Source organism: Malaclemys terrapin, chromosome 2 (assembly GCF_027887155.1).
Source record: "Malaclemys terrapin pileata isolate rMalTer1 chromosome 2, rMalTer1.hap1, whole genome shotgun sequence".
Lineage (NCBI taxonomy): Eukaryota > Metazoa > Chordata > Testudines > Emydidae > Malaclemys > Malaclemys terrapin.
Genome location: NC_071506.1, coordinates 110,763,993 through 110,790,867, shown reverse-complemented (window position 1 = coordinate 110,790,867; position 26,875 = coordinate 110,763,993). Strand labels below are relative to the sequence as shown.

The window sequence follows — 26,875 nt, the reverse complement described above, 5'->3', positions numbered from 1 at the left end:
AGTGGGCTAGCACGCCTCTGGAATGAGACACTGATATGGATGAGATGGCAGTAAGTGTTTAAAGAATTAGCCCGATGCAGCACTCAAAAACTCCCCTTAGGACTTGTCAGCTATGCCAAGTGTGAGACTAACATCTCAAACAAGAGATTAAAATGGTTCAGCAGTCACTGCACTTCAAGAATGAAGAGCAGTCATGAAAAGGCTATAGGAAAAGTAGGCAGAAGTGTAACTAACAAGCTGAAGGGTGATCACGAGTAGGGGTGGAAATATTCAGAAGGAAAGCCCCAAACATACTTCTGATGAAAAAAAGTACTTAATATGGTGAGTGTTCAGTGCACCAGGAAGCAATCTCTCTCTGTCACTCACATGCGAACGCTCACATCTATTATTACCAGAAGAATCTTGTCAGAGAAGATGGTGTCATTCTTACTTTCATTATCGTATTTAATCATTCAGATTTATAAAAAGTAGCTGTGGATTTCTTTTGCATATTCTCTCTCAGTTGAGTGCTCTCAGTCCAGGCAGACGGCTCTCACTGATGTTAGAGAGAGTTTTGGGCACAGCTGGAGAGTAGGGTTCTGATCCTAACAGCACATCTTTTCTATTTAAAAAAAAAAAAAGCGTGTGTGAGAGAGATTAACTGAAAATCATGTTATCTACATCTGTATTTTCAGAACGAACTTTGAGGCAATATATTATCAGAAAGAGTTAAAAAAAAAAAAAACACCCTGATTTTTGTTTTATTTTACTTCTTTCCTTCTCACTTCAGAAATGATGAATATTTTAAAAAATATTTAACTGGTGCTGCATTTACAATGGACACAACCGTCCAGCTGAGAAGCAGACTTTATTAAACATGGCAAATGCAGTTCTTATTTTAATTTTTAAACTTTTTTTTTTTTACACTTTTGAAATGAACAAATATTTGCTAGAGGTGAAATAATCATTCTGGGTCTAGCAGTAGCTCTGACATCCCACTTCCCTATTAATATCACTGAAAGCTTACTTGACATGGTATAAATAGGAGTAGAGGAGAGTGGTATAGTTTAAATGATTTTCACATGTGAGGAAATGATCTTCATAATTCATCCCAGCTCTGCTTGCATGAGTTCTTCAGTAATGGAAATAAGTAGTAGTCTGTGTTGTTGGTTTTTGTGGGGCCTGATTCTGAGTTTACTACCAGATGTTTTACACTGTTAAACTTCACTGGAGTTACTCCAGATGTGCACTGTGGAAGAGAGAATAGAAGGAGGCTCAGCCTCTCACGTCTTGGATGTTGTCAAACCAGGAAACAATTTTAAGTGGTTATCTGTTTTTTCTTTTCTTTCTTTTTTTTACTTTTTTTTTAACAAACCAGTCAGATATAGGGTAAAACCTTAAGAATCGGCTTGTCTTCACCCCTGTTCCTTAGTACAAGGAAACAAACAAACAAAAAGTAGTAATTATTAACATACCCAGTTAATTTCCTAAATTAGAGGAAAACATGTGATCACCTGGTATCAGACAAAATGAGTGGCTAGTTAAATACAGCCAGCACGAATAGCATGAACCAGTCATGTGGCGAAGTGGTTAGTAGAAATGCCTTTGAATTGAGAGGGTCAGTGGGTTTGGCCCTTAAGAGGGGGGTTTCTCTGTCTCTTTGGCTTGCTTGAGTATAAACTGAGTAATCCGGATGGGTTGGCCACTGGACCTGGAGGGAAAAAAGGTTCTTGAGTCTTGATAGATTTGAGACAGCTGCTCCCCCCCAACCTCCAGGAGAGTAGAATGACCATGGGCACCACCTGGTACTGGTTATGCAGCCTTTAAGTGATGTGGCTAGATCAGCTCCCCTACTATATATACCAAAGTACCATAGAACCCTTCTCCCCACATGGCAGAAGTCGTATAGGTGCTAATTATTGTTTCAAAGCAAAACAAAGTATCTGGTTATTTTTTCCTGACAAGTTGTCTTGGGGTACTTCCATCTGTAGTAGCTGCATGCAATGGAGACAGCATGCCATGCATAGGTGACACATTGGACTGATTTTTCTCCCTCCCCATTTGTACTGTCTGCCTGATAGATAGATGCACATTAGAGGCAAAAGCTTTTAGAGTTAGGGCTAGGCTACGCTAGAAGTGCTAGAGTGGCACAGCTATCCTGATGCAGCCACGTCTGCTGAAGCACTGTCTGCACCAATGCTTACGTTGGTGTCCTGTCGCTCTGGAGTGGCTTATTCACACCCCTGAACTGCGACATTAGTTACACCTACATAAGTGGCAGTGTGTATAAGCCCTTAGTATTTTAATGGGAGATGGAAGAGTTACATTATGACCCACTTACAAATGTGCCTGAAATTGTCTGGATTTCTGCCCACACTGGAGAATGAAATCAGGTTTCCAGGGTATTATAATCCAGAATTGGAGACAGACCTTCCTCATCAGTTCTCACAAGTTGCATAAAACTGAACAAACATACTCAAGTGCTGCCAGCTATTCAAGCAATACACGCCTGCTAGTTCTTCAAATGCAGAAACCCTGAATAGTATATAATTCTTTTTAGAAATCTGATTAAATTCAAATTTCCTATACATGGTGTTTACAAGCTCCCCTGCTAAAGTGGGGGAAGGAGCTACTTTCCAAGAAAAAATGTAGGCTGGGTAATTTTGACATTGCTTAAAGTCACATTACCCTACACCCACCAGAATTCAAAGATAGAATGGAAGCGGCATCATCCGTTCTCACGGTAACTCTAATAGCACTTCTCTCTCAGTTGGTTGTGTGGTATCCCCACACTGCCACTGTCACAATTAACATTTTTTGCAAGGACTTTGAAATGTGTTGCCATAACAAGGTCGCTGTTCAGCAACCACAGAAATCCTAACAAGGTGGCTAATGGAGTTTTTTGTTTTCATTATTTCTGTATGTTCTGAAAAAGTCAGAAGGTTTTAACCCTGGCTTCAGCCAAGACACACAGGCATGTTTAACAGACTAATATTTCACTTGTACTGTGACTAACGTACACTAAAAGGCCTTGAAGACCCTCTAATGTACAGTCAGTCAAATTGGTGTCCAAAGCCAAAGAAAAACTTGCTTTCTTGAGCTAAAAAATGCACTTCATGTTGAACAGTCTCCCCCAAGTGCTGCAGTTAATAAGCCATGTTATGTTTTTACTGGAAAACCATGGTTCTAGCCAAGCATTCTTCACATTTTTCCCAGGATTTAGTCATAAAATCACTTTAGACATATGGCAAGTATGAAATGTGCACATATCAGATAAAGGGCAGCAGTTTTGTTTTGCTGTAAAACTCCATGGAAACATTTTTGTCACTCTCAAATATGTTGCCCCAAGAACCTGCCTGGTTTCTCTGCTAGCACATCTTATTGAGTAAGAAAATGCTGAACCACAGATTTCTCTGACAAACCTTAGCTTTGGCAGAGTGATTCAGATATAGAGCAGACAATACCCTCCCTGTGTGTACGGTGGGGATCCGAGTGTACCATGCTTTGCATACAGCATTAGACTGAGATATACAGGCCTGGTGCAGATATGTGGTCTCAATCTTGGATTCATAACTATGTGCCAGAAAAAAAGTGAGACACTTAAAGACTTACTGAACTATTTTAAGATTTATTGTTGCAAGAAATTATTTACGCAAGCGATAAAAGCCTCTAACACAGTAGGCAAGCTCACCCTTTTAGAGAAGAGGTTGCATCTCACATCACACTCTAGCAGCCCCCTCTGGCTGATGCTCAGAGCATTGTTGCAGAATCCAGTCCTGCTTGTTTGGAGGGAAACTTCGGAGATTAAAGAAAGGTAGAGGGAGCAGCTGATGCACCTGACAAAGGGGAGATCAACTTGTATAGTAACCCCTCAATACACTGCTCCAGCACGCTCAGGCCTGATACTAGCAATACCAAATTCAGAGTAGAAAGATATTTAAAGCAACAAACACTCATAGCAGTACTGAGACTAGCTGGGATTGTTCTTGTGGGGATGTGCAGCAAAGATGAAGTGGGTATGCAAGTTCATCTGTGTTTTACCCTGGGTATCAGATTGCATTCAGCCTGGATCAGAGTGGAGTGAGTTTTTGCTTATTATAGATGGACCTGTGAATCTGTTTATTAGTTTTAATATCTGAAATACTTGACCACTTTTCCTTTTTGCCAAGGGGACATTTATTGCTTGTACTTATTGTAGCAGCTTGCCATAGAGGAAGAACTTCACTCAGCGGATATCTTTCCAAATGCCCTTTTTCTTTGTACCTAATCAATCTTGTCATGTTACTAAGAACAACTTTCCTACTGGCCAATCAAGTAGCAGGACATCTTACATGCTCTGATGTGTACTAGGGGCACAATGCTCCCTTTCATAGGTTTGGCTGGCTGGATTCCCATAGATGCTGAGGTCATAGTACTGATAACATAGAATGCTGAAAGGCACTGAGAATTTCAGTCTTAATGTACTCTGTTAACATGAGTATTTTTGGACTGTTCCTGCTGTCGCTCATAATGATTTTACAGCAGTGTAACTCCATTCAATTTAAGAGTTAGTTCTGATTTGTATCAACATGTCTGAGGACAGAATTGGGCTCTTTATATGGAAGGCAAAGAAGAAAAATCTTCTTGTCAACAATTATAAAATCTATATGTGCACACACACACAAAGCTCTACCTTCTCTTAAACAAGAACTGTAAATGCATTGTATTATAGCCGTGCACACCAGTGAAATACAAATATTTTAATCTCAGGTGCAAAATTGGTCAATATATTTCAAAGACTTCCTTAAGTGGTTGAAATACTGTCCTCCTTTTTGCTTCACGGACACCCACAAAGGAAGAAACCTCTTTTCTATTTTTGGCTCAAAGAAGCCTTTTCATTTCTAGTTTGTAGGCCAGATTTTCAAAAGGAACCTTAACCTGTCTTCCTAATTTGCAAGCGCAACGTTCTGCTTTTCAAAGGTTTTGTGTGGGTGTATTTCCGAGTTTAAGTTTTTGCTCATGCAAAACCAAAGATGTAGAGAATTGTGTCCACCGTTTTAGTGGCAATTTTTGCAAATAAAATAACATAGGACATCTTATAATGTAATTATACTAAATGAATAACATCAAATGACCCTGAAATTACCACACATCAAATTCACATTTGTGTAGAATTGCTGAGATACGAGCTATCATGCCAGGGGTGGAAATGCTTGTAATTCAGGGAGAAGAATATTTATTTTTATGCATCTACAAACTAGAGTTAAATAATGCAGGCATTATTATAATTACTTACAAGCAGTGTAGTACTTTGAATAGGACATGAATCTTAAGTTGCTTAATGTTCTTCTACTTGGGCCAATATCTTCAAACTTGGGTGGTTTAAGTTAGGCTTCATATTTAGGCACCTAAATAAAGCTGGCCTTATATTCAACAGTGCTGAGCACCTGCAGTTCGCATTAAAGTACTTAGGCGCTGCAGTTGCTCCGCACATCCAAAAATCAGGTCACCCTTATTTACATACCTAAATAAGGATTTAGGTGCCTAATTTAGGAATCCAAGGTTAGAAGATATTGGCTCTTGCATGTTGTGAATTCTGCTCTGAATTCTGTAGAGCAGTGCTACTCAGATCTCAGTGGTTCAGGAGCCAAATTATATATGAATATCACTGCTGTAGAGGGATAGATGTAGTCTAAGCCAACATTTTTACAAAATGGAAGCCTCTGTTGTTTGTGTGGGTCCTTCACACAGAAACGAGACAGAAAAACATTCTTAGTAATAGAATGTATTTGTAACACCACAGTAATTGGCATAGGGATGTGAGTGCAGGTATCACCTGAAACTACTGGAGTAGATTTCAAATTGGTGGTGCCCAGAAGTGAGGAGACCCAAGTTCTGTACATTTTGTTCTTGGAAAAGTGCCTTTGCTTCCCCAAGAAATAATGTTCAGACTCTTGTCAGCACTCTTTCGTATCCCACCTTTACTGTAGTACTGAAGGTGAAGGTGAGCTGGTCAGCATTGTGGATCAGCTTTCAGGTAAGACCAAATTCATCCTTTGTGTAATTCAGTTAAAAACAGTGGAAAAACCAGGTGTATATTTGGCCCATTGTCCTTTTGAGCTGAGCAGAGGTTGCAGAAAATCCTTGTCACAGTTCACATTATCTGGGGAAGCCTCGATGGAAAAGAATGGCTAGTTTGGCAGTAAGTGACGTTTCTTGTTTGCAAGTTGGTGATGTGACACCCTAAGGCTCTCTTTTTGTTGATGGGTCTGTGATTTGAACGGGGTGGCTTCTAACACAGTATGCCATTGGCCATACCTGTCTATGAAGTAAAACCCCATCAGAGACGAGCTATACCACTTCTCACTCTTGAGGTGTAGCCTCTGTCGCTTGCTGGTTGTGTGGGCTAGAGTGACTCTTCAGTGTGCACAAATTGAAGAGTGTTAGTTCACCAATATGTATGTATGTATTAGGCAGTATTTAAAGGTAGCATAACAGTGATTATTGGGCACATATGTCTAACAGCCAGCACCCTTCAACTTGTGTGTCGCATCATAGTGCTGGCTCATCTAAATGGTGAGCAGATGCTTCACCCAAGCAGCAGTGGAGTTTACATACCATTTGCACAGCACTGAAGTGTGAGATAACATGACACATGGATTAGCTTTTTGTTCAATGACCGGTATGGACAGATTCCATGGTATATAACAAACTCTTCTTACTTCAGCCATGTGCCATTTGTCTTGTGTGGTCAGGTGTCTGACGTTCTGAAATGGCTAAGTGACCTGTATCTAAATGCAGGATAAATTTGATTAATAGCACTGGATTAATTTGTCATTCGTTTGGGCATGTGTTGTGTTATACAAATATTTTCTCAAGGGAGGCTGGCATGCTTAAAACCGTCCCATGTGTACTTTGGGGGATAAGTGCATGGCATTGATTGATTTCAGGGGACAGGTCCTCAAGGAACTGTGGAAAAATCATGTTTCCCAGATTGCTATTTGTGGCCTAAGCATCTCTGAGTAATTGAAGAAACGTGTGCATGGTCGAGTAGCCAGACAGGTTCCTAGCATCAATGCACTTACACGCATAAGTTACTCTAGCTAGGGCAGGCATTGACTTATGTGGCTGAGGTCTGCTTGTCACGATATAAGTCAGAGCTCTTTGATTTTGCCCTTTCTGCGTGCTTTTTTGAAACGTGTGTCCTGGCACGCAGCTCAGTTTTGAACAGGGCAGAATATCTTCAGATCATGGTCAGATGCTATAAAGGAAGAAACGTACATTACATGCATACTTTAGTCTCCTTTTTGGAGAGGAGCTGGAAAGATCTCAGGGCAAAATTTATCACAAAATGCTTACATTATAAAAAATACATATTATTTGCTTCTCTTGCCTACAAGCATTTTCTTTAAAATACTGAAAAAATTGTTTTAATGAAGCATAAAAATTGATTGTCTCTTGCCAGGAGGGATCTTCCTCAATCTTTAGATATTAAAAGACTTCATGAGAACCACAAGAATATCTTCTTGAATCATTTACATTTTTCCCTTTTACAGGCTTATGTAACCATGCAGAAAATCTAATAATAAATGTGCTATTAGTATACAGTGCGGTGCCTTCCTGCAAACTGAGGTGTCTTGTTATTACAAATAACAGTGCAGATATGTTAGTCTCATAGAGTTTCAGTACACAGCTTATTTGAGTAACCTTTATCAAAAGATCCTAGACTAATTGAACTGGTCTTTGCCTCTGTTCCACTGTTGTATTTCATATTTAGAAGGCAGTAGCACTGCTGCATGTTTTAGTTTCTGTAAATTGGGAGTGGCATGAGCATTGGTGAAAGGGATTGACTAGTAGTTTTGTGAGGTCCAGATGCTGGGCATTGTTTTACACACGCATTCTCGCGCATACACACACGCACACACTTCAATGCTCCCTCCAGACTTAATCATGACCTACAAGCACTCTTTTTGGTTCCAGCCCTGGCTCCCTTGAACAGGGAGAGTTAATCTTCTGGTGATAGTGAAAACAAGAATGAGACCATCAGATTGATTTTTTTTTTTTTTTTCACTGATGACCTTACTCCAGGCTAGCTCACAAACCAGCCCTGTTCTCTAGTCATCACTCTTATCATGATTGCAAGCTTAGCTTTAAACAAGGTGTGCTGTGAAATAGGGGCAAGGGAGATCTGCACTGTCCTCTCTATCCCTTAGCACCTCCGCATTAGCAGCATCCATTCCACCACTCAGACAAGCACATGCCTCACTGAAATTTTTACTCTTTAACCTGTGCCCTTCCTTCCCATACTAAGACACCTCTGGTTCCATCTCAACCAATGTGCTAAGACCCTTGTAGACCTTTTTCAATCCAAACAGAGCTTACATCAAAAGAATATTGTGATCACGAAAAGAAGCTTTCAAAAAATTGGAAATGTCGAAACAACAAGTTGCCTGCCCAGCCTTAACTCTGCTCCCTTGTGCATATGCATAATGTTATCATCTTTAATTACAGTTACATACTGTTTCCTCAAAGCTGCTGCCTCCTTCAGTGTGTGACCAAATGGTGCTTTGGGTAAGTGTGGCAGCTCTTAAATATTCAATTTTATTTCTCATGTTCAGTGTGTGTCTCTGTATCTAATTCACTGTGCACTAGAGTCCATAGAGCTCCTGCCTCATTCATTACATGCCACCCAGACTCTGTAGTGAATGAGGCAGTACACGCTTCCATGCCCCAGCCTCATTAACCACACAGCCTAGTCTCATTCAGCATCCAACCTGCATGCTTCATAAGGCAGCAGCCTCTAAGAGGCGGGGTGGGGGGAGAGGAGGGATGGGAGGTGACCATGTAATTAAAAAAATTAATTTGATTTAAATTATGACACTAGAAAAATGTATGTAATAGTCTCAGTCTATTCCATAGTAGAATTTTGTGTATATTACAAAGCAGCCCGCAGTTTGGCACAAATGACATTTTCTACTCAGGGGTTTTGCAGGTCGTGATGGAGGTGCAGAATTTGGGATAGGCAACCGCTTGTACACCTAACTATTGCCTTAGCTAATAGACCAGAGGTAGGCAACCTATGGCACGCGTGCCGAAGGCAGCATGTGAGCTGATTTTCAGTGGCACTCACACTGCCCGGGTCCTGGCCACCAGTCCAGGGGGCTCTGCATTTTAATTTAATTTTAAATGAAGCTTCTTAAACATTTTAAAAACCTTATTTACTTTACATACAACAATAGTTTAGTTATATATTATAGACTTATAGAAAGAGACCTTCTAAAAATGTTAAAATATTACTGGCACGCAAAACCTTAAATTAGAGTGAATAAATGAAGACTTGGCACAGCACTTCTGAAAGGTTGCCGGCCCCTGTAATAGACAATAAACTGCATCCTGTTGCACCAGAAGGTAAAACCACAACAAATAGCCGATTTGATTGTTACAGTCTCTCATAAAACAGCTAAGGAAAACTGTGTTTTCTCAAAGCACTAAAAAAATTTTTTAAATCAAAACCTACCTCACCATAGTCATTTCAATCTGGGGCATTGCAATGGCTGATATAGTTCAGTTAAGTTTTAAGGCTCTGAATAATAAAACACTACAGGGTTGTTTTTCTGTTGTTTCCTTCTATGTGTTTTACTAGATATTTTAGCATGGTGTTATGGAACCTGGTCCTCCAATTTGCCAAGATGCCTAAAATCCAATGGAGGTCAATAGGAGTTGAGGGCGTTCAGCCCCTTAAAGGGTGAGACCTTATTGAGTACAGTCTGTGGTGATGCTTTAGCAATAAATGTGAAAGAGTGAGCTATCGTTTAGAGATAGTTCTGTTGTGAGAATCAATAAAACCATATCCAGGCAATAGATGTCTCCTAAATCCATACTTCTCTCTGATAGTCCTAGAGACTTACTCTTATTTCTGTCTCCTTTGCTGTTCTTGCTCCAATGTGTACGTTTTTTCTTATAATGTATTTTCTCTTTTGGTCTCTCCCAGTCTCCCTGCCCTGTGGCCCTTTTCCTAATTTGTAGGTCTTCAGATTCCTTTGTTGTTTTAATTGGAGGTCATTTACAGTAGGTGTAAACTCTGGGACTTGTAGGCTCGCCATTGGTTGAAATGTTCATTCTGATTTGGAAAGACCATCATGGACACATTTCCTCCCCTATTTTCATTCTGTTTTCTTTTTAAACTCGTGATATAATTTGGTTCTGAAAGCTATCTTCAGGGATGTAGTGCAACAAGAAAAACTGAAGTGATGCTTTTTCACAGACCAGTACTCATGCAGGGAATAACTGACTTTGCATTAGTCTGCACTAGCAGACTAAAACATGGTAGCATTGTTAGGAGGGGTTCGGGATCAGAGTTTTGGTTTAATACATTATGAAGAGGGGAACAATTTACAAAACTTAAATCTGGATCGGATATCAAATTTTGAACCAACCTGTTGAAGTTTGGGTGTTTGGGGTTGGGAGTTGTGGTTCATACCTATTTTTTAAGCGACATTTATTGTAATGTTCTGGACCATTACAGTAGGTGAGGTTTTTTTTTTTTTTTCTTTTTGCTTTGATTTTAGCAAGGATATAGGGACTTACCTTCGAACTGTCCTTCATTTTTCATCTACATTTGCCATGGACCCACTGACACCAGAAAGAATTAATTCTGAAACTACGGTAATCAAAAAAAAATTATTAAAGGGGCAAAACCTGTTCCCTAGTCCCTGTCCACGTAAATGGGTAATTTCCATGTGACAGTGGGGAAGGAATCTTCTGTCCAGGCCTTGGAGCAGCAGAAAAGACTTTCTGTATCGCTGCTACTTCTGGAGTAACTTCCATGGTCCTTGCTTCTGCCCTCACTTTAGAGGAGGCAGGGATTGGTGTTAAAGCACAGCAGCAGATCCACAGGTGCCAGCCACCACAGACATCCCATAAAGAGCTGGTGTGCATGGCTGTGGAAGCTGGGCTTCACCTAGGAGGGAGTTAAACCCTTTGCACCTCCTTCCAAAGTCCGCTCCCATGGCTCCTACACAGAAGAACTGTATCTTTTCCACTGTGTTTGGCACCCTCTGCAGCTGCAGGGTGGAGCTGGGGAAAATAACCTCCCTCCATTTTATGTCTTCAGCAATTCTGTTTTTCTTGTGTCCTGTGTTTAGGCCTTATTGGCAAGGTGAGAACCAAGGGCTAAGCCAACCATTTCGCCCCTCTTCTGAAACCTATCAGCAACCCAGGAAGGACCAGCCTTTCTGAGCATGGTATTTTGAATGTAAATAATATCAACAGGGATGTGGCTGCATAATTAAGAAGTTCAGTCAGCCCTTCCCTCCCATTGTTTGCTGTAGATTCTACAGCAGGTCTTAGGACAGAGGTGGGCAAACTACAGCTCGCGGGCCACATCCAGCCAGTGGGACCCTCCTGCCCGACCCTTAACCTCCTGGCCCGGGAGGCTGGCCCTTGGCCTCTCCCCTGCTGTTCCCCCTCCCCCACAGCCTCAGTGCACCGTGCCGCCGGCGCAATGCTCTGGGCGACCGGGCAGCGCAGCTGCAGAACCGCGGCCTGACCCGGTGCTCTGTGCTGCGTGGTGGTGTGGTTGGCTCCAGCCACAGCCGAACCACCAGCCACTGGTGCTTCAGGCAGCGCGGTAAGGGGGCAGGGAGGAGGGGGGGTATTTTAAAATTAAAATAGTTTCTCAGGCCTTTACTGGAGAGTAATTGCTTTCCAATAATGTAACTACTTTCCAAGGTAAGGGGGCAGTCAGGGGCAGGGGTTCTGGGGACAGTCAGGGAGAAGGGGTGGTTGAATGGGGCAGGGGTCTGGGGCAGGGAGCATTCAGGAATGAGAGGAGGGGTTGGGTGGGGGTTCCGGGGGCAGTCAGGGGACAGGGAGCGGGAGGTGGTGGTGGATGGGGCAGGGGTCCTGGGGGGGCCATCAGGGAACGGGGAGGTTGGATGGGGCAGGAGTCCCGGGGGGGCCGGGCCACACCTGGCTGTTTGGGGAGGCACAGCCTTCCCTAACCAGCCCTCCATACAATTTCCGAAACCCAATGCAGCCCTCAGGCCAAAGAGTTTGCCCGCCCCTGTCTTAGGGGATGGTATTATGTAATGGTTACAGCAATAAGTAGTGTTTCAGTATCCTTTGGCTTTGTTCCCAGCTCTGGCACTGACTTGCTATGTGACCTTGGCTAAGTTACTTAGACCAACATTTTCAATAATTTTGGGTGCCTGTGGCTTGATTTTCAGAGATGCTGAGCATCTGCATCTCCCAGTAACTTCACTTGGAGTTGTGAGTGCTCTGCCTCTCTGAAAACATAGACCCCAGGGGTCTCAGGTGGTACCCTAAAACTGAGGCACCCAAAATTACTGGAAATTTGAAAGTTTGGGTCTTTAACCCCTTTGAGTCTCTACTTCACAAGGGTGTTGTGACACTTAATTGGTATTATAGATGGCTTGTCTGAAGAAAGTTGTTATATAAATACATTTGAATATTATCAGTATTTTATTTATCATTATTTTGGTATAAAATCAGGAAGAAGAGGCAGGCTCCTCCCTTTGCTTGTATCACAAACGAGAGCATTTCTCATGCTCTGTAATCATCATATTCTTTGTGGAGTGACATAGAAAGAAGCAGTTCCCCCTTCCATATCTCCCACTCATACGCTGTTAATTCATGTTATGTGATGACGAGGCTATATAATCCATACTTCTCAAGTAACGTTAGCTAACACAAGACTCTGTCCCTTGTATCACTGATTATTCACTCACAATTCCTACTTTTTAAAAGTATTCTCTTTATTTGTGGCTTTATTGGCTATGTAATATTTTACATCCAGAGATGCTTGTTAAGTTAAGGATTTGGATGGTGGAGTAGTTGTGGCTGATCATTTTGAACCTGAGAACGAGACCTGTGAAGAGTGCAATCTGAGGCCTCTGTGGATTGTTAAATTAAGTGAATGGTTTTGTGATAAACAGTTTTTAAGTTAATCAGTTGTCTGAAACTAGGGAAGATGCCTAAGCCAGTGGTTCTCAACCAGGGGCACACGTACTCTTGGGGATACGCAGAAGTCTTCCGGGGGGACATCAGCTCATCTAGATATTTGCCTAGTTTTACAACCGGCTACATAAAAAGCACTAGCGAAGTCAGTACAAACTAAAGTTTCATACAGACAATGACTTGTTTATACTGCTCTGTATACTATACACTGAAATGTAAGTACAATATGTATTAAACCAAAACTCTGATCCCGAACACCTCCTAACAATGCTACAATGTTTTAGTCTGCTAAGGCATGAGAACAGGTCTGTGAAAAAGCATCACTTCAGATTTTCTTATTGCACTACATCCCTGCCTATAGCTTTCAGAACCAAATTATATCACGAGTTTAAAAAGAAAACAGAATGAAAATAGGGGAGGAAATGTGTCCATGATGGTCTTTCCAAATCAGAATGAACATTTCAACCAATGGCCTACAAGTCCCAGAATATTTATATTCCAGTTGATTTTTACACGTTTTGTAGCTGCGGCTCCCCCAGCACCTGCCAGTGGTGGTAATAGGGATCCTCTGACCATAGCCTCCTCATTGCTAGGCATAACCCCATTGGGGCATGCAGCAGTGGGTCTCCTTTCCCTTGATCTCATCAATCTTTTCCAGCCAGCTTTATGAGTGCCTGCTCCAGGGGTAGGGACAGAAGTTTGGGCACACCACATCCTCTCCCAGCTGCAGCTCATTCGCTTACTCTGGCCCCGGGGACGTATATATTTTCCTTTTAAGTACCTTTGTGCTGCATCAGTAAGCTGGACAAAGTGTGGATTTGTAGCATGGCGGTATGGATTCTAAAACTCAGTGCCTTTCTCTGCCACTCTTTTTTGCTCAGAACCACTCAGCAGCCACTTTTAGGTTGTAGGAATGGACAAGAAAAATCAATTAAAAAAACACCCCGGGTTGAGGTCATAGAAGAGTTTGAATTGGTGCCTTTTGTATCCAAAATAGGATCTGAGTGCACTTTTGACCATCAGGGACAGATGCTAGATGCAGTGGTTTCTCTTCAGATCGTATAAATCTTTCCTCCACTTGAACTCAGAATTGTGTGCCCTGAGGTGAATGGGTGCTAAGCACTTTGATTTCAACACCGTTGCCTCTTTCCCTCCCCATTCAAGATATAACTTAATTCTAATGGTGCTCAGATACCAGGATGATCAGGGCAGTATCAGAACCTGAATAGAATAGAAAGAATAGAATGCTAACTGGAATTTTGAATAGGTTATGTTCTGTGTGTGACCTGATTTCTGTACAGTAATTCAGGTTTCAGTGCTCCTGTTTGCTTATGCAGCTGGAGGAGAGCAGTCACTATGGCTGACTGACCTCTTGTGCTTCGGTCTTCACTTAGCCAAAGCACATATAGTTCTGTGCTTAGATTAAACTCCTTGTTTTTTCCAGGAACATTATCGTAGCTGCAAGGGGTGATGACTGAAAACATGGGAACTCCATAATTTATGCTCCCCATGCAAATGAACACATACGTGCTGTTCACACCTTCATTGTATTTATAGTGGCAAAGCAATGTGATTTCTCCACAAGAATAATGAACCTGGCGAGGTTGTTTGAGGTCACCAAAGCTACAATGATATTTTACTGCACTGTGCGGGCGATAAGGTTTGTTTCTCTGGGAAGGTTTTTCTCAGGTCAAGAAAGACTAAGGGGGAAAAGCCATCAAAACGTTTCAAGTCTATACGTTTGATTCTAAGTAGTTGTAAGATCAGCCTGGAGAGGAAAGTGAATTCACAAGCTGAGCTGTGTTTCCTACTCTATTGAAAACATGTTATCCATGGTGGACCAGATTTAAGTAACTAACTGAATTTATCCTATTCTATTATATTGTGCAAGTCTCCATTGCAATGCACACTAGTAATAATAAATACACTTACTCCCAAGTATCTGTAACTCTGCAGCAGCTATTCAAACCTCTGTCTTTCCTACAGTGTTTTAGAAACGTGTTTTAATTAAACTGGTCTTCAGGATGGTTTTAGAAATTATCAGGGCCTAAAGGTAATTGGACAAGCTGTTTAGCGACATGAAGGCCGAAGGAGTTACAGTGCTTTGTATGAAACAACCTGAGTTTGAAATCTGTGTCCAAACTTTGAGGCACAGAAGGGAAAAGCCCCTTGTGCAACAATGCGAAGGGAACCCTCTAACATGTAAATCTCGTGTCTCTGACCCCATGTTGGGCACTATAGTCTCACTTGGGTCACTAGATACTTAGGCATGGGTTTTACTCAGATACTACAGTTATGAGGCCATTATAACAACCTGGATGGATCTCCTTTTTCAGGGTACACTACAGAAGACTTTCAGGGCTAACAGAAACATGGGGCTGGAACAAGGTAATCTAGTCCAGCCCCTGCACTGAGGCAGGACCAACTAAATCTAGACTAGAGGTTCTCAAACTGGGGGTCGTGAGGTAATTACATGGGGGGGTCGCAAGCTGTCAGCCTCCACCCCAAACCCCGCTTCACCTCCAGCATTTATAATGATGTTAAAAATAGTAAAAAGTGTTTCTAATTTATAAGAGGGGCCGCACTCAGAGCCTTGCTGTGTGAAAGGGGTCACCAGTACAATAGTTTGAGAACCACTGATCTAGACCATCCCTGACAGGTGTTTGTCTAACGTGCTCTTAAAAACCACAGATGACAGGGATTCCACAACCTTCACTGAAAGCCTATTCCAGTACTTAACTATCCTTATAGTTTGAAAGTTTTTCCTTGTATCAAGCATGGGGAAACTGCTTTAAGTTGGTTTTGCAGAAAAGAAAAAAAACAGTGTCCTGATTGTTAAACCCCGAATAATGCAGTGGATGAAGAGCCAGAAGACTGAGGGAACAAACAATGGATAGAGGTAGGGTGCTGTGGACACAGAAAAATAAAGCCATAACATCCACCTCCATCCTTAGCTACCCAGGTGATTAAATGCACACACATACCAGCCAGAATTATCTGATAAATGTGCAAGAAGTAGAGGAGAGCATAAGGCCTGGTCTATACTAAAAAGTTAGATTGCTCAGTTACGTCGCTCAGGGGTGTGAAAAATCCACACCCCTGAGCGGTGTAGTTAAGCTGAGCTAACCCTCAGGCCAGACAGCGCTAGGTCTATGGAAGAATTGCTTAAACAGGGCAGATTTTTAAAGTTTTTGGCATCTTTTCATAAATTTAATTACTCACATGAAATTTGAAATGCATTAAAACATGAACCCCTATATGCCATTGAGTAACCTCTATATGCCAGAAACAGTTTATTGGAGTGTTTAGGCAATGTACATTTAAAGCACGTTCAAAAATCAAGCATAGGAGGGGGAGGTTGCGCGCATTGAATAAGTGACACTGGTACTTTCAGTAAAATTTAGTTAATAGTTAATATATGTTGTTATTTGTTCACAAAATGTAAAACTAAAGATTCTCTATAGAAACGTAAATTCCACGTTTTTCCATGGCAAATGGATTTCTACGATCCCTGGTTATCACTCTGAGCAAGTCACTGCTTCTGAAGTTTTACTGAGGGAACTTCACGCTGACAGCAATAGCAAAATAAAGATGCTTTTCTAACATGCTTTGGAAGGTTAATTTGGCCTCACAACATGTTTTACATTGTGGAGTTTACTGAACAGCTGCATGTAGGGTTTTAGGCCCCCAAATAGAGTATATTCCCTGCAAGCTAATAAGAGGGCGACCTTGTGAGAACATTTTCCCCACTAGCAAGATTTCAAGCAAATAATTTCCTGCATTTCTTCCCATGTTTTTGTAAAGTTTTGCCTTTATCCTCCCCAAATGATGGGAATTAAACCTCCTTAATCCCTAGATTGCGTGGGAGATGACAAGAACAGTGTTAAAACTAACAAAACTCGGATGATTTACTAGGATTGATGAGATAACGAAAATGTCAGGAGTGTTTCACAAACATGATGGGAGAAGATATAGAGTGAAATCTTCTCGTTTAATGAACCTGAAATACTTCATTGACCTGAAAGTGCAGAATAGGTCAGAAATTATAAGAGCATTTTGCATTAAGCAGGCTTTAGACATAATCATTATTATGATCATATATGTGCTGGTAGTGGGACATTAAAACCTGAAACTGGAAAATAAATGCTAAACTGTCAAGTTCATTTGTTAAAGTCATTTAGACACCGACACTGAATGATGTGCAAAGAAACCCACTGTGTTCTTAATTAAACTGAACACTGCTACCTGTGCAGCTGATCAAACTTAACCTAAGCCCCTACATAGAATTCTTTCTCTAGGTTTTTGCATTTGTGGGAAACTCATGTCAGTGTAGTTATAAGTTTCACAAAAAGTTATGTTAACATTAAATCTACACTGCGTTCCTGGAATATAACTTGTTTAGGATATAAAAGATGCATCATTTGAAGCTGGTTCTAGCTCCTTCAACACAAACTAGAGTGTTAGATGTTAATATAATGGATAGAGCAGAATAAGAGATACTAAACAACGTATAAAATCATATTAAAGGGGGAATCGTTGTAAATTTTTACAAAGCAACCCAGAATTGATAATACTTTGTGTTTTCTATAGAGCTCATTTCATCCAGGGATCTCCAGGTGATTTTCCCAATCTCTAAAGTGCAGGTAGTAATAGTGTTCCCTACTTCATAGCGAAGTGGTAAGGCTTAATTAATTAATCTTTCTAAGAAGCACGTAGGGGTGAAAGGGACTTGCCCAAGGCTACACACTAAGTCAGTGGAAGAGCTTGAAATCCCAGGTTCTAATCACAGGACCACACTCCTTCCAAATAGAAACTATTTCAAGTGCTCAGATATACTAAATGAAAACCAACAGGAGTGTGTGGCCAGATAAATAAAAAGAGCTCTGCTAATATCTCCTACATCAGTCAAGGCATTGTAAAGAGACTCACTGATTTGTGCCCTTCATCACCTGTGTGAATCCAAACTGGAATACTACATTGTATGAAATAGTGCTGGATAAAGAGTGTACTTGTTGCATATGTTTACTTATTTAAATATTAAAAAGCTGCTGTCCCATCTCCAGAAGGTTTATAGGATGCATCAGGCATGCCTTTAGCTGTTTCCCAGGAAACAGTTACATCACCTCGCTATCCTATTAATGCAGAGCACTCATGGGTTTCAACTCCCTGCCAGTATAGCAGTCTGCCACCTCCTGTGGCAGGTGAAAGAGCTTGGTATTTAGTTGAATTAAATTAGCTCTGCTGGGAGGCAATATGATGTCAAAGTATATGAAAAGCCCCATGTATATGTGTACATGTACACAATGAGATTAACACAGCTGTGCATTTGTTTCAGCAGCATGTACATTTTTTGCACCTCGAGATTGCATTGAAATTGTACACAGTGAATTATGTTGAGTCTGCAGTGTCCAGTAACTCAAATAGGCGTTTTGCCTGAGTCCCCCTCTTCCGGACTTGACAACGGGTATGGCAGTGAATTTGAAGAACTCTGTGGCCCTAATCCATCAGAACACTTCACCATGAGCTTAAATAGTCCCAGTGACTTGACTTTAATGGGACTGTTCATAGGTAAAGTTAAGCAAATGCTAAATTGCTTTGCTGGTTCAGGACCTATGTAAACACAAAGTTCAATGAGTTAAAACTGTTTTAGAAGCTGAAATGTGCATAGCATAAGGCTATACATGACTGGTTTTCTATTAGAAAATATTGTGTCTGGGACTGGGCAAAGATTTTAGGAATAAAATTCATTACTAGATAAGGAAAAGATCCTCAAACTAAAATCGAGAATCATTTTGTTTATACTCTAGGAGCTGCTATTTACTTTTATAGATTTGTTTACACAAGTTTTTAGGACAACTTGAATTTCTATCCTATTCATCTACTGCACTCCCAGCTGCCCCTAGACAAACCCCTCAGAGTTTTCCTGCAGGCTGTTAAAAATTGAAATAGTTTAAAAGATTATGTGTATTTGCAAAAGCATATTTGTTTTTGTTTTTTTAAAAAAAGCTTAAATAATTATAAATTAGCTAGGATAACAGATACTAAATAATGTGAATATAATTATATTTGGAACAATTTCAAAATTTACAGGAACATTAATGTCCTCCTATTCCATCATCCCCCATACCTCCTTTTCTCCATAATTTCTTACAGTTTCTGTGCCATTAACCTATCCTCCTCCTCCACAGGGCTAGCTCCAGCATTTCTGCCGCCCCAAGCAAAAAAAACAAAAAAAAGCCGTGATCGCAATCGCGACCAGCAGCGGCAATTGGGGGGGGGGGAGGGGGGGAAAGCCGCGATCGGCGGCGGCAGTTCAGCGGCAGGTCCCTCACTCCTAGAGGGAGTGAGGGACCTGCCGCCCCCAAATTGCTGCACATGCCGCCTCTCTTCCTTGGCAACCTCAAGCATCTGCTTGTTAAGCTGGTGCCTGGAGCCGGCCCTGCTCCTCCAACCCTCCCCCGCCCCTCCCACCAGTTTCCCTCTGCTTGTCTTTCAGGATATAGGTGTGTTGCTTACCAGTTCTGGCACTCTCTCTGTCTTGCTTGCTCTCTCTCTCTAACGGATCTCGGACCATACAGTTTTCTGATATAGTTATGAGATTTCTGCTGTGTGATTCTACAGGCTGATTTAAATTGAATAACAATTGTAAATTATAGGCTTCACTTTAAATGCAAAACTAAGGTGCTGCTGCAGCTTTACATTAATGACCAAGAGCCTTTGCTCTTTTTTACCTTTTTTTTAACCTTTGCAATTTTTGAGAAATCTACCTCTTTGCAGTAGTGCAGCTCCACTGTTGATAGCAACATTGAGAGCAGCAAGTAGGTGACATGAGTGGAATCCTAGTCCCACTGAAGTCAATAGAAGTTTTACCATTAACTTAATTGGAGCCAGGATTTCATCGATAGTTTTTATTGTCACTCTGTCATTTAACCCTAGAAGGGGTTAAAAAAAATGTACGAATCCTGTTGGCATTTTTAGTGTGTATCGTCTACTGGTTCTAAAGAGGTTTAAATGACATGGCAATGGTGAAGTCATCCACATCTTGTCTTCACTGGTGCTATCCGGCTCCTGAAGATTTCCTAAAAATTGCCATTGCAAACAGCATTTTAGTTCCATCTGCTGGATGGAAATTAATTCCCTTGTTTTGCTGTATGTGTTTGCATATACAGTACACTGAACTACAGCCATGTTTAAGCCCAGCTCTTAAATATGATAGTCCAACCATCAGTTACTAACAGAGCTGGTTGAGAGCTGGAATTTCTGTTCCATAGAAATTCCAGCCTTTGGGGGGGGTGGGGAGAATTAGTTCCAAATTGGAACAAAAAGCCAAAATTTCAGTGAAACAAATTAAAAAAAAAAATTGATTCAGGACCATCAAAATGTTTTGTTTTGACTTTTATTTTCAAATACTAAATACAATATATAATACCTACATAATATTAAATGTAATATAAATATATTACAATTAACATGTCATTGTAATGTAAAAGTCAAAACAAAATGATTCGACATATTCAAAATGGAACATTTTTACTTTTTCCCCATTGAAAATCTTGTTGAAGTCAACACATTCCCACAAAATGTTTAGATTTTGATTAAACTAATTTTTTTTTTCTGGAAAGCTGTTTTGTGGAAAAAAAACTTTGACCAGTTCAGGTTACTAAATGGCCAATGGAACTGAGGTGTTTGTTAGTAAAGAGAAATCACTTATTTCTCTAAGGGAATATGATGGGTTAGGGGGTAAACAGCAGAGGTCAGGAAAGAATTCTTACTTCTTCTACAGCATTTTTAATTGGCTAGTTCCATTTTTAATTATAGATCTTATTATTTTGCTCTAAAGTATCAGGCATTGCCCACTGCCAGAGGCACAGGACACCAGATGTGCCAGAATCAGGCCATTGTGGGTTATTGCCCTGGAGCAGCATTTGATAATAACTGCACTGGAAGAAGGGAGCTCCAGTTTGCTGGATGAGAACGGAGAGGCTGCCCACACAGAGGGAAGGCTCTGTGAAGGCCTAAACAGGTATGGAGGGGAGGTAACAGTCACCCAGGCCAAACTGCTGCTGTGAAGTGGATTTCTTTTATAGAGGGAGTGAAAGTGTTTGGCATCCCAGAGTGGCCAGGTGGGTGCAGGACTGCACAGCTCAGTCTTCAGCTGCACAGACTGGACCAGAAAGCATTAGGGACTTCTGCTCTAGATCTGAATGGAAAAATGTGTAGTCACTGAAGGAGCCTATGGTTTTAGCTGTTGCAGCCTGCTATTCCAATTCCTACTGGTTGATACACACAGTGTGGTGGCCTGAGAATAGGAGTTCTAGCCAGAAACTCTGGAGTTCTAATCCTGGCTCCAAAACAGGAACCTCTATGGCCTTGGGCAAGTTGCTTAGGACCTAATTTTCAAAGATTCGGTGCGTGCCGGCTCTCCTTGACTTAAGATGGAGTTCTGAAATCAGGCCATTAACCCTTTCTGACTCAGTTTCTCCATATGTAAATTGGGGATAATAACACTTACCTACCTCACAAGGGTGATACAAGAATTAATACATGTTTGTAAAGCAGTGAGAGGATTGAAGAAAAAAAAGTATTTTTATAAGGACATGATGCAGGAGTGTGCTGATGCCTCCTTGGAGGCGCTGAGCTCCTGTTGGCTTCAGTTGGCGTCAGTTCACTCGGTATTTTCTAGGAGGTACTTGGCACTTTGCATGGTAAGGAGCTGGCTTAACATTGTGAGGATCTGCAAGGGTCCCCATTAGGATGTTCAGCGGCAAGAAACTGTTCAGGCATGGATGAGACTACCCTATTGATGTGAAAAGTGGAGGTGGGGATCTAGAAGCATTTAGATAACATTCTCTTGAAGGGACACCATCAAGACTGACAGGCCCCTGATTAGATTTTCCAGCTTTGTTTTAGTTTACTCCTTAGTGACCATGATGTAAGCAGGCACACATCGCAGTGCCCTTACCCGAATGTCTGCTCTGTTCTTGGGAGCAAGACTGAATGCTAACAATGCGTGTTCAAAAGAAACAAATGCAAAGTTGTTTAGCTGTAAGGGGACCAGCCGCTGTTCATATAAGAACCCTGTGTAACTGTGAGATCTTGTTACTGTTATCCTCATCCTCCGTCCCTCCCCATTTCCCTCCTACTGTTTGTAGCAATAATCCATTGCGTCTTGTACAAATGCAAGCTGAAAACCCTTTGGGGGCAGGGAGCCTTGTCTTTCTTTGTTCTGTAAGATGTGTAGCACACTTTTGGACACCAGGTTATTACTAATAATATGTAAATTTGTTGAAAACAAAAACCACACACACTTCAGAAATCTGTATTTCATCAATGTCGTTTTGTGCAGCTTGTTCCCCAGACAGGAGCAGACATGCTGGCAGCGGAGAGGGTGATGGAAGGGCAGTCCACAATGGCTGAACACCCTTAGCCATAAGGGAACCAACCAGCACGTTGGGTCTGGGGGGCTATGTAAGCATGCAATTAAACATTGCCCCTATTTCTGAAGAAAAATAAATATTCAGAGGTTAGGCAGGACATTGTAAAAGGAAGAACTTTTTTATTACATGTAATATTTGGGGGTTCCCAAGCTGTAAACTAGGACATTGAGCTCCATCTTCAACAGGGTTTCCTCCTTTAACAGGATTATTGCTTTAGTGGAGTGGGGGTGGGGGGAAGCTGTAGACGTGATCTGTCTGGATTTCAGTAAGGCTTTTGACACAGTCTAGATGATGGAATCTACTTCAAGCCAGGGGGTGCAGCAGCAGCCTAGTTCCAGCACCTATGCTCAACAGTAATGTAAGGCACCTACAGGCCTGTATCAATTTTAATTTTGTGGAGCCTGATTCTGGGACGAGAACTCTATTACCCCCCGACCATTAATTAGTATCAATTGACAATCAACAAAATTATTATTAACCATTAAAAAGGATCCGGCAACAGTGGGGTAAGGTTGCAAGCACTTTGGAGGACAGGATTAGAATTCAAAACACCCTTGACAGATTAGAGAATTGGTCTGAAATCAGCAAGATGAAATTCAGTAAAGACAAATGCAAAATACTTTATTTAGAAAGGAAAAATCAAACACACAAGTACAAAATGGAGAATAACTGGCTAGGCAATTGTATTGCTAAAACAGTTCTAGGGATGACAGTGGATTACAAATTGAATGAGAGTCAGCAGTGTGGTGCATTTGTGAAAAAGGCTAATATTCTGGGATTTAGTAACAGGAGTGTCATATGTAAGACACAGGAGGTAATTGACTCAGTCTACTCAACACTGATGAGGCCTCAGCTGGAGTACAGTGTCCAGTTCTGGGCACCACACTTTAGGGAAGATGTGGATAAATTGGAGAGAGTCCAGAGAAGCACAAAAATTATAAAAGATTTAGAAAACCTGACCTATGAGGGGGAAAAAAAACTGGGCATGTTTAGTCTTGAGAAAAGAAGACTGAGGGGGACCTGAGAACATTCTTCAAATATGTTAAGGGCTGTTATAAAGAAGACTGTGATCAGTTGTTCTCCATGTCCACTGAAGGCAGGACAAGAAGTAATGAGCTTTATCTTCAACATGGGTGATTTAGGTTAGATGTTAGGATAAACTTTCCAACTGCAAGGATAGTTAAGCATTGGAATAGGCTTCCAAAGGAGGTTGTGGAATCTGGCATTGGAGGTTTCTAAAAACAGGTTAGACAAATACGCACCAGAGATGATCTAGATTTATTTGGTCCTGCCTCAGCACAGGTGCTGGACTAGATGACTTCTTGATGACCAGCCTTGCATTTCTATGATTTTATGTTACCAGCTTGTTCTCTCAACAGTTTTCACAGGAACTGTTAAGAGAAGAGACTGATGGTGCTGGAAAGCATCTACACGTGGGCCATTCACTCGTATCTGCATCAAGTTCTTGGTCCTGAGTCACCACTGTATTATTGCAGTTTCACACTGGCATAAAAGTGGAGTAAATCAGTGGTGAATCAGACTTCTGGAGTGACATCCAGCTTCCACTGAAGTCAATAGACACATTTCCATTGAATTCAGTGGGGCCAGGATTTCACCCTGGAGTGTGCTTTGCTGCAGTTGTGTGAGCTTGTTTTGATTACGTTCATTGTGGAGAAACCCACGTTCTGTCAGTACAGTGCTACAGGACGATGAAAACAGTGTTCTCTCAAAGATCAATTTATCTGGAAGGCTGGCGGGCTGGTGATTAAAAACTTGGTTAAACATGCATGTGAATAGCCACATTGTGGATCTGATGGTATTTAAGTGTAATCTTTACAGACCACAGCTGACATAGGCCACATCTTCGTTCAATCTCTGTACAAAGTTGTCTAACAGACACTGGAGTTAACATACATTCTGATAAGAAAGATGATAAAACTATTAAAAACACATCTTGATACAGCTGGTAACTGAAGTCTTGATCCTGCACTAGTAAAGTCAATAATTTTGCCACTGATTGCAATGGGAGCAAGAGCAGGCTGTAAGCCAGGAGCCCATTAATGCTTTATACCACACCAGTCCCCAGCTAGCACACAAAAAAGGTGACCTTACAAGAAGACATTAAAAGGGTCAGATTTGTAAAAGCTTCTTATGGGTGCCTGTAAATTACAGGTGCAAATACCTGTGGGCACAATTTTGCATCCACAATTATTTGCAGGCAACATTTGTTTATTTTACACATCTAAGAAGTTGATTTGTGGCCACAAACAAATACTTGGATGTCTGAATTACATTAGTTGTAACTACAGTGATTCGGAAGGCCAGCTATAGATCAGTCTCAAAATCAGACCTGTATCCTACAAAGCAGCCAATGAAAAATAGTCACCTTTTACTTGGAGCTCCACTACTACAGGTATGTCCAAGATAAAAGCTGTCTGGGCCAAATACTGTCCTTGATTATTTGAATGTAGCTGATGGCAAAACTTGGCCCTCAAAGACTTCTGCTAAAGTCTCAGCTGAGGCAGGGTCAGCGAAGAGAATAAAAACAGCCAGATATGCAGACAGAAAGAAATTATTTCCACAAGCATATAATGTACCCATACAATACCGTGCTTGATAAACAGCGGAGATAAAATCTATTCTCAGGCATAAGACAAGTAGTGATAAACAACAGTCTTTAAAAATAATGGAATGGCAATTACCTGAGATTGTCCATAATTACCATCATATTTAATAAAATATAGCTTTAATAATTCTATGTGGTCATCAAGCTGCTAGCACTCAAAGAAAATGGGGAATTGGCCTGGCTGCTTTGGAGGACAGATAATGAGATGGAGAGATTTTTCACCGCTACGGTATTGGCTCAAAGCCAGCTCAGGTTGGTAGTGAGTGAAAATCATTATTGTTTGATGGTCTCTTTGAAGTGAGTTGGTGTTCTCAGTCCAGTTCCACATTCACATAGTAAAAATCATCACCATCATTATGTGTGTGGGAGGGGAGAGAGGAATTCTTTGAAAGTCAAAGTCATATCTTTTACGTTCTCAAAGAGTATCCCTGGATGGCAAGCTTAGTCTGTAACAGGGATATTTATACTGGCCTACCCACACTATGCAAACCTCCTTGTGCCCCAACCCCTTCTAGATGAGCTGCACTGGGGTAGTACAGGGCTTGCATTGAGGGGACTTACACCAGCTTGAAACCAGAGGAAGCATCTCTGGCATACAGGCCCCATTTTACATGAGTGCAGCTCATTTATGCTGGGGGGCCTGCACTGTTGTAATGAGACAGATGCAATATAGACTGTTCCTTAGTAGAGATCAAGGGTTGAATAGGTTTCTAAGCACTTATACCACCCTGTAATAGCTGAGCACTTACCCAAACTGCTGAACTTTAAGGTGCATCCCCAGTCAGGATGAAAACTGCAGACCTAGTCTAGGAGCAGATTTGTAAAAAGGTTATGGCAGGTCTAGCCTTGTCCAGTAAACCATGTTTAAATCCCATTAGTGAGAAGTGTGTAAACTACTTAAAACCAGTGGAGTTCGTATGGTGTTCGGAGCAGTTTTGCAAATAGCTAAGCCACTTTTCTAAGGCTGGAGGGCATGGAGTCCGAATTACCTTCTTCTCCCTTCTTCTAGCAGAGGGTGAAGCGTATTAGTGAGATAAGGAAGCTTAGTGCTGTTGCCCAAACTGTGTCTGTTCTGTGGATAAATAGAGGATTTCAGTCTCCAGCACAGTTGATCCAAAACTTTTCATGAGCCCGAAAGTCACTTAGAAAAAAGAAGCAACAAACTATTGCAATTACAAATGAACGTCCTTTCTGAATGTCAAATAACACAGGAAGCACCTTCCTAATTATTTACAATTTAGCCTTTTCATATGTGCTTATAGAAACAGCATAGATAATGGATTAATTTTAAAATGTCATTTATCTTCACTCATTGTGGATGACTTTGTACAGTTCACTTGTGTCTCCAGCACTCATGGATTTATGTATCATCCTCCAATTTGAGAAAATAAAAGCGAAACAGCTCTACCCTGGTATGCTGACTGTATTTAAGCAGTACTGGCTAACAATAAGAACTCCCCCGCCAACTCTGTTGGCTTGAAGGGAGACCAGGAACAAAACATGTTTATGGACGCAGTCACAATGAACCCTACAGAAACAGCCTAGACTAATCCTGTTCTGTATGATCAGCTCAGTATTTCATACCAGATGGATGTTATCCTTAATGGTTTTTAGGTTTTACTACTGTACTTGAATTTGAAATAAATTACTACATAGGCTCCGTTCTGACTCTGTTGGTGACAGTGCCACTTTAATTTATATTTAAGCAAGAACAAAAGTAAACATGTAAGACCAAGAGAGAGTCAAACACATTAAAATCAAGGGAACAAAAAAGAGAAACCCTAGAACAGTAGTTCAGAACCAAACAAGCAGAGTACAGAGAAATGATTTCAGACAAGCCACAGTAGGAACAGTACAGCCCCCAAATTAGGAAAGC

The 26,875-nt window shown here is 41.2% G+C and overlaps 1 protein-coding gene across 7 annotated transcripts in view; it reads left to right on the top strand.

The window, feature by feature from the left end:
* ATXN1 (ataxin 1) overlaps window positions 1–26,875 on the top strand; it is a 269,116-nt gene that overhangs the window by 205,487 nt on the left and 36,754 nt on the right. Inside the window, exon 1 of one of the 7 annotated variants that reach the window (XM_054017713.1) lies at window positions 8,470–8,529. The exons of the other annotated variants lie outside the window; for them this stretch is intronic. The gene's annotated coding sequence lies outside the window, so the exon portion shown is untranslated. Of the gene's footprint in view, window positions 1–8,469; window positions 8,530–26,875 lie in introns of those variants that run through there. 7 annotated transcript variants of the gene reach the window in all.